Source organism: Enhydra lutris, unplaced genomic scaffold (assembly GCF_002288905.1).
Source record: "Enhydra lutris kenyoni isolate GAN:26980312 unplaced genomic scaffold, ASM228890v2 scaffoldscaffold1, whole genome shotgun sequence".
Classification (NCBI taxonomy): Eukaryota; Metazoa; Chordata; class Mammalia; order Carnivora; family Mustelidae; genus Enhydra; species Enhydra lutris.
This window is the reverse complement of record NW_019154085.1, coordinates 86,978,277-86,995,165: the sequence shown is the minus strand read 5'-3', so window position 1 is coordinate 86,995,165 and position 16,889 is coordinate 86,978,277. Positions and strand designations below refer to the sequence as shown.

The 16,889-nt window shown below is 35.9% G+C and overlaps 1 long non-coding RNA gene across 1 annotated transcript in view; it reads right to left on the bottom strand.

The window, feature by feature from the left end:
- Positions 1-5,441: 5,441 nt before the first annotated feature.
- Positions 5,442-16,889, bottom strand: part of LOC111144505 — an 11,729-nt gene continuing 281 nt past the window's right edge. Inside the window, exons 2-3 of the long non-coding RNA XR_002640404.1 lie at positions 9,788-9,858; positions 5,442-6,102 (exon numbers count right to left, since the gene is read on the bottom strand). This is a non-coding gene — a long non-coding RNA (uncharacterized LOC111144505). The remainder of the gene's footprint in view (positions 6,103-9,787; positions 9,859-16,889) is intronic.

The window sequence follows — 16,889 nt, the reverse complement described above, 5'->3', positions numbered from 1 at the left end:
CTATGTTCAGGAATGCTCCCTCAATCTCTCTCTGGAAGGTGCTACTGCAGTAAAAGACACAAGATTCTGTGGCTCATTAAACATCCAGACAAGATGTAAAATACCAATCTACACATCCAGCAGACACACCCAAATTCTGGGCTGGGAACAAAAGGTCCCTTGGGGGAAAAACAGGCAAAGGTCACAGAACTAACTTCAATAGATGAACAATTCTTCATCTGAATGACACCAGTAATACTCCTCTCTTTTCTAATTACTATTATATAAGGGAAATGGATGCTACACTTCTATTCTCTTTTACTAAGTCCCACATTCCTACTTAGAAGGCAAGAATAGTTGTTAACCTTTATTTTCAGCTTTGGAGCTAGAGTTAAAATCCTGAAACAAACAAGTCCTGGTCATCATGCTATTATCCAAGGTGCAATTCCCCTACATTACGGCTATTGCTTACCTAATATAAGGGACCCTTCATTTTAAGCAACCATGTGAAATAAGGATTTACCAAAATAGGAAGGGCAGTGCTATTGACAAAAGAGATCAAGAAAAAGGAAAGAGATTCCTCATTTGGTCATTTAAATTTTACCTTAGTAGATTAGTTTATTATTCATATATCAAACATCTCATTTAATTATATATATACATTTAATGAAGAGCCACTACATAAAATGAAGAATGCACACTTCAAAATTCAAACATATGCTATCTACGAAGAAATGAAAATTTAGAATTCTGCACAACAAACCAAGTTGATAATTACAAATCTACTTAAGTCAATATTAGATACACTGTAACTTATGATTTTTAAAAAAATAAATATATCATAAAACTATTTACTAGATTTCAATTATTACATGAAAAATATTCCGGAAAGCTCTCTGCTTAGAGAAACCATTTAGTACAAACCAGTATCCATAACTAGTACAAAGTACAGAGATTTACAGATATGAACTAAAAATGCATGCTGAGAATGGTGTGAGTTTGGAAAAGTTACACATATAAAATTATATACACGCTTCTAAAGTTAAAACATATACCAGTCCTATGACAGAACAATTCCACTCTTAGGTATTTAATCAAAAGAAATTAAATCATACTGTCCACAAAAAGGCTCATAGAAGAACCTTGTTTATAGCAAGCAGCTTTACTCACAATAGTCAAAAACAAGGGGAAAAAATTCAAATGTCTATTAACAAAATAATGGATAAACAAATTGCAGTAAAACATAACATTACTCAGCAGCAAAACAGAATGAACCACTAATACACATATGGATGAATCTCTAAACTACTATGTTGAGGAAAAGAAGCCAGACACAAAACAGTATATACTCTATGACTCCAGGTAAATTTCAAGAAAAAGTTCCCCAATCTAAGGAAAATAAAAATTGCAAACTAGTTGTCTTCAGGGAGGAGAAGGAAGGACTGACTGAAAGAGGTATATGGACAGTTTTAGGGGATTTTAAATGTTCTATATCTTGAATGGGGAGGGGTAATTATATGAGTAGATACATATGTCAAAATTCATTAACTTCATTAACTTAAAAATGAGTACATTTTTATACACAAATTATATCCAATAAAGGTGATTTAAATCACATCTGATACCATAGTTATGCCAAGGATAACCAGCTAATGTAAAATGTAATCCCTTAGTGAATGCTGAAAATATAGTAGTTAAATACTTCTAAAAAAAAAAAAGCTTCTAAAACCCAAATCGAAGTCCAAAGTGTTTACCCACTGTCACAGGTACATGGATAATTTTAGCCTATAGAAACATTCATTAGCTTTCACAGAATGAATGGTAGTAATCAGCATGTCTTTTCCTGGGAGGTCAAATGACCTAAAACAGGTGGTCACTTTTGACTACCATAAAATATGAATGCAACTTCATGTTAAATATCACTTTCCCCACTTACCCAGTATTTTCTCTGCTTACTAACAATCTTTGAGGAGCTTACTTCCCTAATTCAGTAACACCTATTTCTAAATCACTTTCCTGATCTCTCTCACCAATTTTTCCCCCTGAGTAAAAACTCTAGGAATATTATACAACCACTTTACTCTCGAATAGCCCTCCTTAATTCTTACCCTTTGTTTTTTGTTTCCTACTTTTTTCCCTGTATTTTCAAACAATTAAAATAATTATATTGCATTCTAACATCTTGAGTTCAATAATTTCAACCATTTTTTTCCTGTCTTCAATACCACATTCTTCACCAAGGTGCCAAAAGTACTCATATTTAAGCTATTTGACCATGCTGCCATCTTGGCTGTGCCTTTTTTTTTTTTTTTTTTAACCTCCTAAATTACCAATGAATGACAAAGGCAAAGATTCTTTATGATTTTACCCTATACCTGAAAAAAGTTGGATCGTTTGACTCCAAAGCCCTACCACAGTTGCCTTTTATTCATTGAAAAATACTGCTGCTAAGGCACTGTTCCTAACCAAGTGACTGAATGTGTCCTTTCCAAGCAGATGATGCTTGGCTATGGGCTGTCTAGGTCTACTTGTAAAGCCTGTAAACACCCATGGTGCTCATTTTAATGGGCTTCGTGACTGTTTTCCACTGTTTTTCCCAACACCCCAAATTGTTTGTCACCTTAGACTAAATCAGACTGCTTAAACCAACCCTCTTTCAAACACTTTTGTACACATTCTATCGGAAGTTCATCCAATCCAGCTTATGATATATGTTAGTTACTGTGGCAGCTCATTATCACCCACCTTTCATATACAGATTTTGTATCATGACATCACTTACATTTGAAAACAGCTATACAATACTACACTAACTAATATCAAAGGTAACCCATTAGTTGGAGTTCTAAAGTCCAGATACAATATTTGCAAAGGTACTGTCTCAATGCTTTCCAAGGAGCCTCCAATATCCTACAACACCAACATGGAGTCATTTATGTTAAAAGCCATTAACCCTAAAATTTTCCCATACTATATATGCTGGTCTTTCAGATTACTTTTTATTTCTTCATTTATCAGACAATGACTGGACAGAAAAGGCCTCTATACAATGTAAGACACAATGTGGGACTCTATTTTTACTTCTAAGACCTTGGATATACCCTTTAGTATCTTTCCTCATCAGGAAACTGGGATAATTGCACTTGCTTTCAAAGTTATGGAAAGAATTAAAACTGAGGCAAAGTATCTTAGTCAAGACCTACTAAACAGGAGGCTTTCAATAAACAGTACATAATAAACCACTCTATTCTACTGATACCTTTCCTCTAGCACCCTTGTCAATCCAAAAATAGAGTGTTCATCTACGATCTTGTTGCCTATCATATTTACAATCTCATTCTCCCCTTACATTCCACTAGTTTCCCAATGTCTAGAATAGCCTCACTTTCTCCATTCATAAAATTGCCTCTCACTTGCCTTAATGAAAAGCAGCTTTAGCCAGTGGATTATGAAGTTAGGGGCCAAGGCAACAGGGGAAGGATCCATCTAAATAGTCATTGCTCTACTAAAATTAACACAGTAGTATATGCCTACTACATCCTAACTTGGCATTAATCTTTCTTCAAAGTTTTTTCTGAAGTCCACAAAAGCCATAATCACAGTCTTCCTCATGTCCTGTAAATATCACAAACAGGTCCTATGTGAAACAACCAGTGGATAAAAATAATGTAATTGATGAATTCTCAAAACCCCCTAAATCTCAGTGTTTTATCTCAGAAACCCATTCATGAGAACTTATCATATGGGGATTGAGGGAGAATAAAACTAATAAAACTAAACATAATTTTAACCACTGATACAAAGCTAGTTTTAAACACCTGGATTTTCCTCTCCTGATTACACTCAAATAAATGAATTACTGGTTCAATCTAAAAGATTAACACTTTTTTTTTTTTGCCACTATATTCTCAAATTCCAATAGCACCACCTTTTCTGCAATGAACTTTTTTAATATTTTTATGACATGTCTGCTCAATTTCAATAAGAACGGGTAAATTAAGAGTAACTGCAACCTATCAAGCTATGATTATGCATTCTTCCATGTATTTTTTTTAAAGTCTGATTTGAAAAAAACTGCTATTTATAGTGTTCCCCCGCATAGGTTTCCAGAAGGCCACAGTGGAATTCCTGATTTGAATGGGTTATCAGTGTTAAACCCACACATAATTTTTATTAGATATGTCTTATTTATAAGATAAAAAGCTGTTTGCTACTTACTTAAACATACACACACACAACTGTCTTACCTAAAGTGCCTCATATCTGACAATGGCAAAGTTTTCCAAATATTAATATTAACCCAAATAAAATCCACAGGGCAGTTTAATTATGGCACCATAAATGGATGACAAGAGCATTTTATTTTAAAATCCCTGAGTTCTACGATCTGAGCATCTACAAGAATATCCCTTTCATTCCAGATTCAAGAGTTTAAGGCATTCAAATGCTACACCACACCTGTCTTTCAGTTATAGACACTGCTTTCAATGAAAAAATAGCTTAAAAACCATGAAATGAAATCAATTCCACATAAAGCTATCGTATGATTCTGATCTCTAATCTGACTTGTAAATTAGGTGTGTGTAACTTCCACTACTCAGCAACCCACAGATCTTTTTCCTAGCAGGATGGCTGTTAGTTGCATTGCACTCTGGCAGTAGTGGCAGTGGCACACTGACAAATTGAATAGTGTATGCCTTGAATAAAACAGTATATGCCCTGAATAGTATATGCCCTGAACAGCTTTCAAGGTAAGTCATGAGGGAATCTTTTTCTGTTTGTTGATAAGCTACATGAACTATATAAAATGTAATCTGTATTTTATATACTGGGATGCCAGAGTTTTTGTTGAATGCTAAGATAAAAAAAAATGTTGAAGATTCACTGGAAAAAAAAAAAAAAAAAAAGGGATTCAACATTGAGAATCCACCCACTTCATTTCCCAGAACTGCTTTCAAATCCTCTACAACTGGAATAAACAGACATATACCAAAAGCAGCAGCTCTAACCAAATAAAATATTGATTTGGTTCAGAGAATACTTTGATGTTCCAGTTTTCTTACGATTCAATGGCTTAGAAAATACAAGTTTCTTTTCAATTCACACCTGCTCTCTAAATCATTTTAAGTGAATTTAGTTAACAGGTCCTAAGATATTAATTTTTTAATTCAACTGTTCTATGCACCTAGTATTGTATAGTGTGTTTTTGACTGTTGATTTCAAGAGCCTACACAAAAGGATGTCTTCTTAGAAAATTCTGGGTACAGTAGCTTTTTGCAAACAGAATTTTTTTTTGGGGGGGTGGGAGCATGAGAGGGAGTGAGGGGCAGAGAGAGAGGAGAGAATCTTAAGCAGGCTTCAAGCCCAATGTAAGCCCGACACAGGGCTCAATCTCATAAGATCTCATGATCTCATGAGATCATGCCCTGAGCTGAAATCAATAGTCAGACACGTAACCGAATGAGCCACCCAGGCACCCCAGAAACATATTTTATATATGCTGTAGGACAGCAAAATTTCAAGAAATCCCCCAAAGCAAAAACTTTCTTATAAAAATGACTGTCTTTAAATTAGCCTTTTTAAGTTAATTTTCTTTAGTTTAAACAGATGTTTTTCTTTACCATAGATCCCTTAAGTAAGAGAATCCAACACTAAAAGGTGGTAACTACATAAGTTCCATATAGACAGAACCTTTGAAGTTTGATTACCAAGCAATTACCATGTATCATTATGGAATGATAAAACATTACACATTCCCCAAGTAAAGATCAAATTTACTTCAACTATGCCCTCCCAACCAAAAAATATAAATTAAAAAAAAATCAATTTTTATTTAATCATGAAGTCCTTGGAATCATAGTAGGGTTTGATGCCATTTTGGTGTCACAATCTGCCAGTCATCCAAAGAATATGCCATCCTTCTCTTTCAACTTCTTTGTCTACTAGTGCATCACTGGACCCAGCAGGCAGCTCACCCAGACAATTTCAGTAACGGATTTTGGCTCTGTGCATAACAGATGAAAATCTTTACGAAGTATCCAGTTTGTCTTATAGCTGAGAGATTTGAACCTGCTGCAGATGTCACATCTAAATTCTTGAAGGGATTTTTATCATCATTGTCACCTATAAAACAAGACAGTGTCACCAACAGCATTGTCCTAGAGATATCTATTTCAGTAACACTAAGCTTTCAGCATTATAACTGACAGTGATTTATTTGACTATAACAAGGGTCAGCACACTACAGTCCATGAACCAAAATTCAGCCCACTACCTATTCTTGTACAGCCATGATCTAAGAATAGATTTTAAAACTGTAAATGGTTGAAAAAAGTTTTTTTAAAAAGACTTAATACTTTGTGACATGTGAAATTACATGAAATTCAATTTCAGTCTCCACAAATAAGATTTTATCGGAACCATAACTATGCATTCATTTATGTATTTCTCTATGTCTGCTTTCATGCTATAATGGCAGACTTGCTTAAGTAGGTGCAACATCAACTAAATGACCCATAAAGAAGAGTATCTTTACTCTCTGGTGCTTTAAAAAAAAAAAAAAAAAAAAAAAGTTTGCCAACCCCTGATCTAGAGGATATCAAGTAGGTAGGTTAATAGGACACCTAGTGTCTCTTTTATCAAGAACCTGAGGTGCAATGACCCAGTTGTTCCCTCCCCTTACTTTCATACATTTGTTTAACAAGTATTTCTGAGTAGGTCTGTCATTCCAGTGTAGATAGCTGTAGTTACTTTGCTTTCCACTTTGGCTCAGCCTTGCCTCAATCCAAGGAATCAGTATTACCCTTGCGCAGAAAGAAGGCAAGAAGCTCAGGTTCAAAATCAAATACCTCTACAACACTGGCCTCTTCTGTATCCCTAAGTTCTCCTGGTTCTGGATTTCTGCTTTATGTTAACCATTCTCCATAACAAGCTTCCTGCACTAATACCAGTCTTAAAATTCTCTATTTCCCCCTAGAGATCCTAGGGTAGTACACTGAGTCACAGTAGTCATTGACCGATCTGTGCTGGCTGATAGCTAGTTCCACCCCTGCTTTAACAAGCATCCTGTAACATGAATTTGTTTGGGCCCTGTGGACAGTTTTCATATTCCAATATTCTTCCAACCTCCACCTCTCCTCCTGATCATGAATGCTCCTGGAATCACAGATTTCCTTTTACATGCAAACTCATACACTACAAACCCATGAGTTTATTAACCTGCCCAACTGAACCTTCATTCTGTTTCTTGAGCTCAGTTCATACAATAACCAAACATAAGAGCACAAGACAAACCTCTATATAGATGGATTTCCCATCCTAGAAATATCCATGTTAAAGCATCTCATACTTTTTAGCAACTGCCCCAAAAGTGAATATATCCACCCCAAGCAGCATTCAGAATATTCCTTCCCTTTTTTCCCTTCATCATCACCTAGTTAGCCCAAAGTTTCTAGATCTGCTTCATCTGAGAATGCTATCCATTACCCTTTATCCACTTGGAGTGCTCAAAATACCTGTGTTTCTTGAACAGTGCCTCAGACTGTCTGTCTTGCTTTTATCAAAGCTTTAACAATCCCAGTTCTATTGTAAGGGAAAAAGAACGGTTTCTTGCCACTATCTGACTACAGTGGAGAAATGTATTTGGCTAGATTTCTAGCACTGAAAATATAATTCCCCCAAAAAACATGTCAATAGTCCACGATGAGGCTATGCCCATACTATTAGTGGTACTACAGAACTCATCTGTAATTCATATTGTATTGCCGCAAATAATTCACAAACACATTCATAAGTTGTAGACTGACTGTACCAAAAAATAGCTGTGAAATGTCAGGAAGACTTTATGGCAGGACAGATTAGCCTCACGTAAAGACTTCAAAGAAAATGGCAATTTATTTTCAGCAAAGTGAATTTCACTATGATCCTGAAATAGAATGCCACAGTGAACAACTCTGAAAATTGCATAAACAGTTTTAACACTGAAAATTGCATAAACAGTTTTAACACAAATGCGTAGTATCAAAAATGAAGAGTCTGACTGAAATGACCATTAACCATATTTTAATTCTGAGTAGCAACCACATAGGTAGCATCAATCTTAAATAAAAATGAAATCTTCTTCAACAATACATATAAGAACCCTATTCCTACTTGGGGAATGACACAGAGTACAGCAACATACCCTTATTACCATGAAAAAAAAAGTAGATGCATGCAGTCCATATTCCAAAGGAATACTCAGAAGATTAAAAACTTCAGAACTTTACTCATTTGACAAATCTAGCCTCCTTCCCTTTAGGGGACAGTTCACACTTTTTAGCAAAAGGACTCCTTTGTATCCTCAAATACTGAGAACTCTTGAAAATTCTTGTTAATTGAGTCATAATTATTAATATTTACTATATTAAAAATTAAATGAGAAAAGGTAAACTAACTCATTTTAAAATTTTATGACATGTTTAATATGACAAATAACATACGTTATGAAAAAGTACTTCCCTAAAAAAAAAAAAAAAGTAAATTTCTTGGATGTCTAATTTGATAGAAGACAGATGAATTCTTGTACCTGCTTCTATATTCAATCTGTTGTGATATGAAAAAAGGAATTATACATTAATTGCCTTTTCAGATAAATGTGAACATACTTCTTTGATACTACACCAAAACTTGACAAGGAGGAGTTTAACAGTTATCTATTATACAGAACCTATTATCACAGAAACTCTTTGTTTCTGTTACTTGCTTTTTGTAAGGGTCTTTTACCCACAATTTTATAACACTGATTGCTTTGAAAATATTGGTGTCTTACACTATGTTTATATTCCAAATTTTGACATAATTAATTAATTAATACCACAGCAAAAACTCACATTCATTAATATCACCACCCATCTCATCAGAAAAATCTTTAAGTATTGGGAAGCTGTCAAGGGCACAGCAGGTGATAAAAGTTTTCCAAAATTTTAATTTTCACTTGAAATCTCAAATTTTATCATTGGCAACAAAGATTATCAGTTGTTTTCCCTGAAGTGGCAGGCTCGCTTTGTTCATTTTCAAGAAAATGACTGCCAAATATCTAAGTCTAAATGATCATAATTTGGTAGTCATTATTGTAAGTAAAAATGATGCTTCATGCAAATATGACTAATTCAGCTTGCAACTCAAAAAAAAAATCACAGAAGTGTTTTCCTTACGTCAACCAATGTACTCTGGATATACAGCAAAAAATGTTTTTTGCATACTTCCTATCTCATCACAAAGAATATTAAAACAAAGTATACTCAAGGATTAAGATTCAATAAAATTGTTTTTACTGCTTCATCAATGACATTCTTCAGTGAAACCGGCATTTCTGTTTTGTTTTTTACTAGAAAAGCATGGTAGTAAAGAATACAATGATTACTAGTAAAGTTTTGTGCCACTGAGATTTAATATGTACTAAGATGTCCACAGTTTTACCCACCATTGCTTTAGTATCAGCAAGGCAAATGTCAAAGCAGTGGAAATAGCAAAAAGCATTACTATGAAAATAGTCTGAACCTCACAGATCCCCTTAAAGGCTCTTGTGACCTGTATGGGTCTGCACATCACAATTTAAGAACCATTATCTTAAGGAAACACTAAAAGCTATAAACGATAAGTTGCCATCTCCAAATCCATAATAAATATTCCCCAACATAAGAATTATATTAAAAAAGAATTATTAAATATCTGTACAAATTCCTTGATTTTAACTCAAAATTGGTTCAATTCATTCTGAAACTGAATTAATAATGTAACAATACCAATTAACATAATGAGCACTTACATGTATTACCTCATTAAATCCTCATAACTATATTAGTTCTCTGATAACATTCATGCTACTGAGGAGGACACCTGAGGTAGAGAAAGGGGAAGTAATTTGTTTGTGGTCACAATAACAGCTATCGGTATTTATGGATTCAGGCATTACTAAGTATTTTCTATACTTACTTCATCTCTTAAGCCTTTATAATGACTTACCAACCTTTTTTCACCCTTTATTATTCTTGACACTTTTATTACCCATTTTACAGAAGAAAATTGAGTCAAGAAGGGCAAGTTCCCTGCCCAAGGTTATCCAAGTGGTTGATCATCCAAGTCTGTCTTAATTCAACAAGTATGCTACATATTTTGCCTATGTCACATATGAGAATACCCTGTATATATAAATAATTCAATGGTTCCAAGTCCTACATAGCTTTAAACTCAACTGAGCAAGACCTCTATCTGTAAATTTTTTTTTACTAATTTGATTATCTCTGTCTTCAAATAGAACAAAACTTACTTTCTTTTAAAATAGCCCATGATCTAGGTAGATAGTTCACAAACTCACTAAACACTTATCTGCAAAAGACAACAAATCAATCCAGCTAAGATTATTCTAAGGGAAATGAAACCCAGAAAACTAACTTCCCCCAAAGCATGCTGTTCATAAATGGTACAGGGTTGAAACCAGTCTGGACTGACCCTAAAGCCTAAACTCTTCAATCACACTGCCTGCATGTATTTAAGAAAGTCTTGGGTAATGACCTAGGAATTGCTCACAAGGTCTGGATACAGAGCTTGCTGATATCATATCCACTTTGCCCAAGGCAATCAAGATATGAATCATCTTGTATCTCAAAGACCAAGAGACAAAAAGGAAGATGATACAGGCTGAAAATAGAGACACGTTCTCAGGTGCTTTAGGTAAAACATCGACAGGTAACGCAGAAAAAAAGAATAGGTGGCAGCACACACCTCTATAGCTGAGATAACCCCACCTCTGTTTAAATCTTTTGAGTATTCCTTTGGAATATGGACTGCATGCATCTACTTTTTTTGTTTTTTAAAAACAAAACAAAAAAATGCCTAGAGGAAAATGTCATCACAGATACAAAGACTATTTTTTTTTTTTTTTTTTTTACAAAGACTACTCTTTACACAACAATTCTCAGATGCCAGGAGCCCAGGGATGCTGAAAATATAGTAAATGACAGCAGAAATCAGTTTCCTATAGCTTTCCTAAACTCTAATCAATCAGCAAAATTGTCATTTCAAGTAAGGATCCATAAAAGCCAGGGGTTATACCCCAGTGTTTGCTGCTATTTTAAGGTCCTACATCATCAGATACTTCTTAATATTAAACCCTAAGGGGACAGATTCATCTTAAATTGAAGTAACTCAACTTTTAGGAAGGATAAACATCTTGTGATTGGACAGAAGACTGTGGCTTTAATTTCAAACAAATTGTATTCTCAAGGAATCCACACACACACATCTGACATTTGACAGGAAGGTGACAAAATGGAAGGCTGTGGTATACCACCTAAAAGGGCAGGGCAGCACAGGCAAGAGATGAGCAATTATACTTGTCACAGAATACCACATTCTGGATTCCCTTTATGGCAAAGGAAAAAAAAAAAAAAAAACAAAAAACTACAGAGCAAATTTTACCTCCTCCCATCATAGAAAAAGAATCACAATCTAGTAATGTAAAAGCAGCTGACAGATATATAGAAAAAAAAAAAAATCAAGATTGAGGTCATGTCTCTTGCCATGCATCATTTACACTAAGGATTCCCCCATTTATCTGAATTAATTTCATGTACCTCATTTCATTCAGATAATTGAAGTTTTCCTTTTAGAGTTGTAAAATGTTACCTCAACATAATTAGTAAACCGTCCACTTAAAAATACCACTACAAAAAATACCATCCCTTCCTCTCTACACAAACACATACACTCCACTATCATTAAAAGTATGAGATTTCGGCCTTCACAGGAAATTTAGTTCAATAAGTCCTCTTTAAAAAAATTAGCACGAGAAATTCTACAAGAAAAGTTATGGTCATTACCTTGTTAATACAGAGTGTTTGCATTACTTGTTAAAGACATGGTAATTTGGGTATTCAATACATGACTGACTACTGTTCTGAAACCAAATTAAAGGTTTAGACTACTGAAGAGTTTGATGACTTTCCTCAAAACAATAACTAGGATTGTATGGACAACAAAATCAAAGAGGTCTCTCTTTTTTATGAGCAGGCATTTAAGAGCCTTTTAATGAGAATTTACTCTTTAGTATATAATTACTAATGAACAAAAAGAGGGCAATTAAACTCACTTCTTTATAGTGCCATAAAACTTCAATGTGTAAGAAATATTATATACACATGTTAATCAAACTCAAGAAAAACTGAAATGTGCAACATCTAAAAATACGTAGTGAAAATTATATACCTTTTCTGCTGAAATAAATGCCCTCCCGGATGACTGATGAAGCTATTTTTTAAATGGATTTGCTTATAACTTATAATACACAGATTGTAGTCCTAATGATGGTGATGAAATGTCTAAACTTCTTATATGAAATCTCAATTTCCAAATGAACACTGATTTTCCACACTGATAATGGACTGTTAGGATGAATTTTATATTAATTAATATTTATTTACCACCTGCTATGTGCCAGGCACTGTACTGAGTGCGAGGAAACCACCAGGAAAAGCACAGATCAGTCTCAATACTTGCTACAAACAGTCCAGAAGGAAAGACAAATAATGAACAAATGTGCTATGGGAAAGTACAACAGCTCCTTGGTCAAATGAAAGCTCAAAACTGAGAAGAAATGGGTAGAAAATCAAACACCTGAAAATGATTCGCTACCACTGAACTGAGGGGATAAAAATCACCAACTACATGACTCAGCTAAGAAGGCAAAGAATCGAACAGCTACACAGACAGGAAAGGGATCTAAGTAATGACTGGATGAAGCCTAGGGTGTTCTACAGTCTGATGCAAATGAAAAACTGACCCTCAAAATGGACTCAAATCAAAACAGCCAAAAAAGCCCAGTTCTCAGCCAGCCTATCCTCAGTATGTAAGGGGTCAATCCAGTAAGTGGAGAAGTCCTGGAGGCAGTAGCATAGTATCTTGGCTCTGCAAGTTCTGCCTCAGTTGAAACAGAGCCCCAACCATCCACCTGTGGAAAAGAACAGGTCCCAACTCCCTGAGCAGAAGAGGGAACAGCAAGGAGAGTCAGATGACCAAGTGGTTAGAGTTCTGAAGCAGGTTAAGACAAGGTTTCAGGTCCACAAATGATCTGGAGTACAAAAAGAAACAACACAAGAAAACATCAACTCTATGGACTATTTAACACTTACTAAAGAAAGGCTATGGAACTGCTTCTCTGGTTACTTTTATAAATGAATACTCAAAAACAAAGTCATCTGTTTAAATGACTTAAGTATGACCTTAAAGTATGGGGGGAAAGGACTAGATACTCCGATTCTTATTAATGAATTTATATCCTAATCCCATCTAAACCTTTATTGAAATATTCTAGATGCCTCACGCACACCCCTCATTAAAATGTTTATGCTATGTATTTTAAAACTCTTGATGAGTAAACTGTCTTTAAAAATGAGAATCTTAGTCAAACTGCATACATGCCAACAGTATGGTGAGGTACCATACTTCCGTGAGCAATGAATGTTCAGGGCACCAGAAAAATTCCAGATCCCACCTCCGGAAAGGGATGGAGATTTTAATGTATTTTCAATCTTAAAAATCAATTCAAAAACTGGGTCAAAGGGGTAAAACTGGCAGTGGGTAGGATACATAGACTGGGACTAGCAAAAGAGTCAGAATGATACATGTGAAATTATCTCCTTCCTATAAATAAATACCCTGCTATACTGTACAATTGTTCTCAGTTATAAAGCTGTAGAAAAAAAATGTACGTAGTCCACAGACGTTGTCCTTGTGAAAGCTATTATTTATGATCTACATATTCAAATAGGAATCATGCTAAGGAATTGGCCCTGCATTTACTCAAACATTATTTTCCAAAGCTATTCAAAGGGTGAAGTGGTGGTACTTTCCAAAAGAAATGCTTGAAAATTTTCCTCTGTTAATTTTTTTAAATAAATAAAACACACTATTCTGATCTATTACAAGAGGAGATAAGCCTAAGAGAAAAAGAAAATACAGTAGGTTTTTGAGTTGTTTTGTTTTGTTTTACCATACCACCAGAATGCCATATAAAACAGTTTAAAATGTCCTATCAGGACAGCTTGCCAAGGTAGACTGGACTCCAAAAGTCATGATCCTTATAAAAGTCTATATGCTGAAAAATGTTTCACCTTATAAAGTGAAACCAAAACTTTAAAATGTGGCATACAGCAATAATTAGAGGGTCACTCAACTGATGGTGGTCAAACTTTGCTCCAGTGGAAAATTTCACGGAAATTTTGTGTTACTTTAGCTCTACTGAGGTATTCTATCAAAAAATTTAACTAACGGTCGTTTTCCCTATTTCACAGAGAGTAACATATGTTAAAGAGTAAAATCCTCAATGTTAAGTTTGTTCCCCCATTTTTTCTAAAATATTTATTACCTGATACCTTTTTCAATACTGGAATTAAGCCTAATATAGTATATGATTCAACACATAAATGGAAATAAATTATTTCAAATTTACAAAATCATGATTCATGACTTCCAGCCACTCAGCTACCTTAAGTTTGCGTAAGACCAGCATGAACACGAGCATTTAGAGAATATCCACTACACTTGACACTAGGCACACACAGATAGAATAAGACATGGTCTTGGGGTGCCTGGGTGGCTCAGTGGGTTAAGCCTCTGCCTTCAGCTCAGGTCATGATCCCAGGGTCCTGGGATCAAGCCCCACACTGGGCTCACTGCTCAGCAGGGAGCCTGCATCCTCCTCTCTCTGCCTGCTGCTCTGCCTACTTGTGATCTCTCTCTCTGTGTTAAACAAACAAAAAATAAAAATCTTAAAAAAAAAAAAAAGAGAGAGAGAGTAAGACATGGTCTTTCACGAAGCCCCCACCAAGCAAAATGCACAGAAGCCAAAAAGTATTTATTTACTAAATGCCTAAACACTGTGGTGTTTAGCAAGAACTTCAGGACTTCGGCATTTGAGGCCCACTAAGAAAAGTGATGCTGCCTGGGAATACTGGAATTCAGTTACTACATGTGTATAGCACCTTTCTTCCTCATTAACATCAAGGTTATATACACCACAGTCTTAAACACACAGACTTTTAAAATGCCAATCTCCTGGAATCCAAACAGACTATCTGAATCAAGAATATGAACAAACATTCTTGAAGTGAAAATAATTACTAATTTCAAACAAACTGGAAAGTACTGTTTTCAACTGATAGACTGTAACATGTCCTAATTATAAATAATCTGTATCATTTGTATCTAATGGGTCCAAACACAAACTAAGGCATATACTCAGAAAAAAAGAACAAAGAAAATTTAGTAATTACTAGACTTTTTAAAAAATAACATAGTCAAAACAAATTTTGGTACAAAAATATTCATTGGGGAGGTCTGAATTATATACTTAAGTGTTCAGTTAATTAAGTCAACTAGTTCTATTCAACTCCTGTTGAAAATCTTCAAGAAACTTTCTTTGATTAATTTCTCCCTGTAAAATAATGGGGCTGGATTTAACTGTGAAAGTCTCTTACAAAAAGAAATTTCTGTACTTCTGTGGTATGTAAGATTAAAATGTCAACAGGATTTCAAAACAGGAGTAAAGAAGCCATCTTAACGTCTCAAACTGATAATGCTAAAAATTCAGTTTCCTATTTTTATCTCAATATCACGGTTCAGATTTTACCTATTGTTTACAAGTTTGTCAAAGAAAGTTGCATGATTCAAAAGGTACCCCTCCAACTCTCAATACTAACACTGTTTCATCAAATACATGATCCAAAGGAAAATATATAAGAAAGTGAGAGGTAAGAAGAATCTACTCCTATCAGAGCTGGGATGCACTAATTAAAATTCAATATAGCGCTTCATAGGTCTGTGGGTTTCTACATGAAACTACTGCCACGCTTAAGCTTAAGGTTAAACAGGCTAGCAGAATGCAATAAAATGGCTCAGCTGAATTATTCTGAACTTCTTTTTAGCATCTCCTTTACCTGACCACTACAATGAGTTTTAAGATCAACTTCAGGGGTAGGACCAAACAAACAAGGTGAACCACACCACTGGAGGGCTGCGCTGTGAAATCCACCTCTTACGGAAAATCACCGTCAACTCAACGTTTTCCATTTCATTAGGTGATACAGGTGGAGGAAAAAGTGCAAAGCCTTCTCTTTGAACCTCCCATCACACTGCCTCAAGGCGCTAATTTAGGAATTATCTCAAAGATAATCTAATGCAGTACAGTTCTCAGAAGATTCTAAAAGTTGTATTTGCGAGAGAGAGAGAGAGAGAGAGAGAGAAAACTCCCTCAGGCCTAAAGGTTAAATTGTGGCGTACTGCAACTTCGCTGCAGAGTACGTGGCTAGACTTACAAGGCTTAAGAGAACCTTTCCACCGAACAGTTAGCCCGCATCACGATCAAAATAAGTATATGTCCGATCCTCACAGGGATGGGGCAAGGGGCGAGTGAGGTCTTTCATTTCAGCTGACCGAGAGGCAGAGGGGCTGGCGAGGGCAGGAAAGTAAGAGCAATAAAGGGGACAGCCGCAAAGGTTCCCCTCAGGAAGGCCCGGAGGCGCGTGTGGCAAGGGACCGCGCCTCGCAGTCCCGTGGTCGGCAGGAGGCCCCTCCGCCTACTGGGCCAACCCCTACTTCTCCCCGCGCGAGAGTAACGAGCCCCCAACCCGCCCCTAGCCTGCCGCAGGAGGAGGCGGCGGCACGCCGGCTCCCTAGAAGCTACCACACACCAAGCGCAGAACTCAAAAAAATTAAATCAGAAAATGGCCAGCCTACAGGACTGAAATGCAGCGGCCGGTGTTGCCGGCTCCACGGACAAGGCGGACGACAGCGCAAGGAACGCAGCGCGTGCGCTCGGGAAGCGCACCGCCCGCGCGGCCCTCAGCTCCGCCCCCCCCACCCCCGGCTCTCCG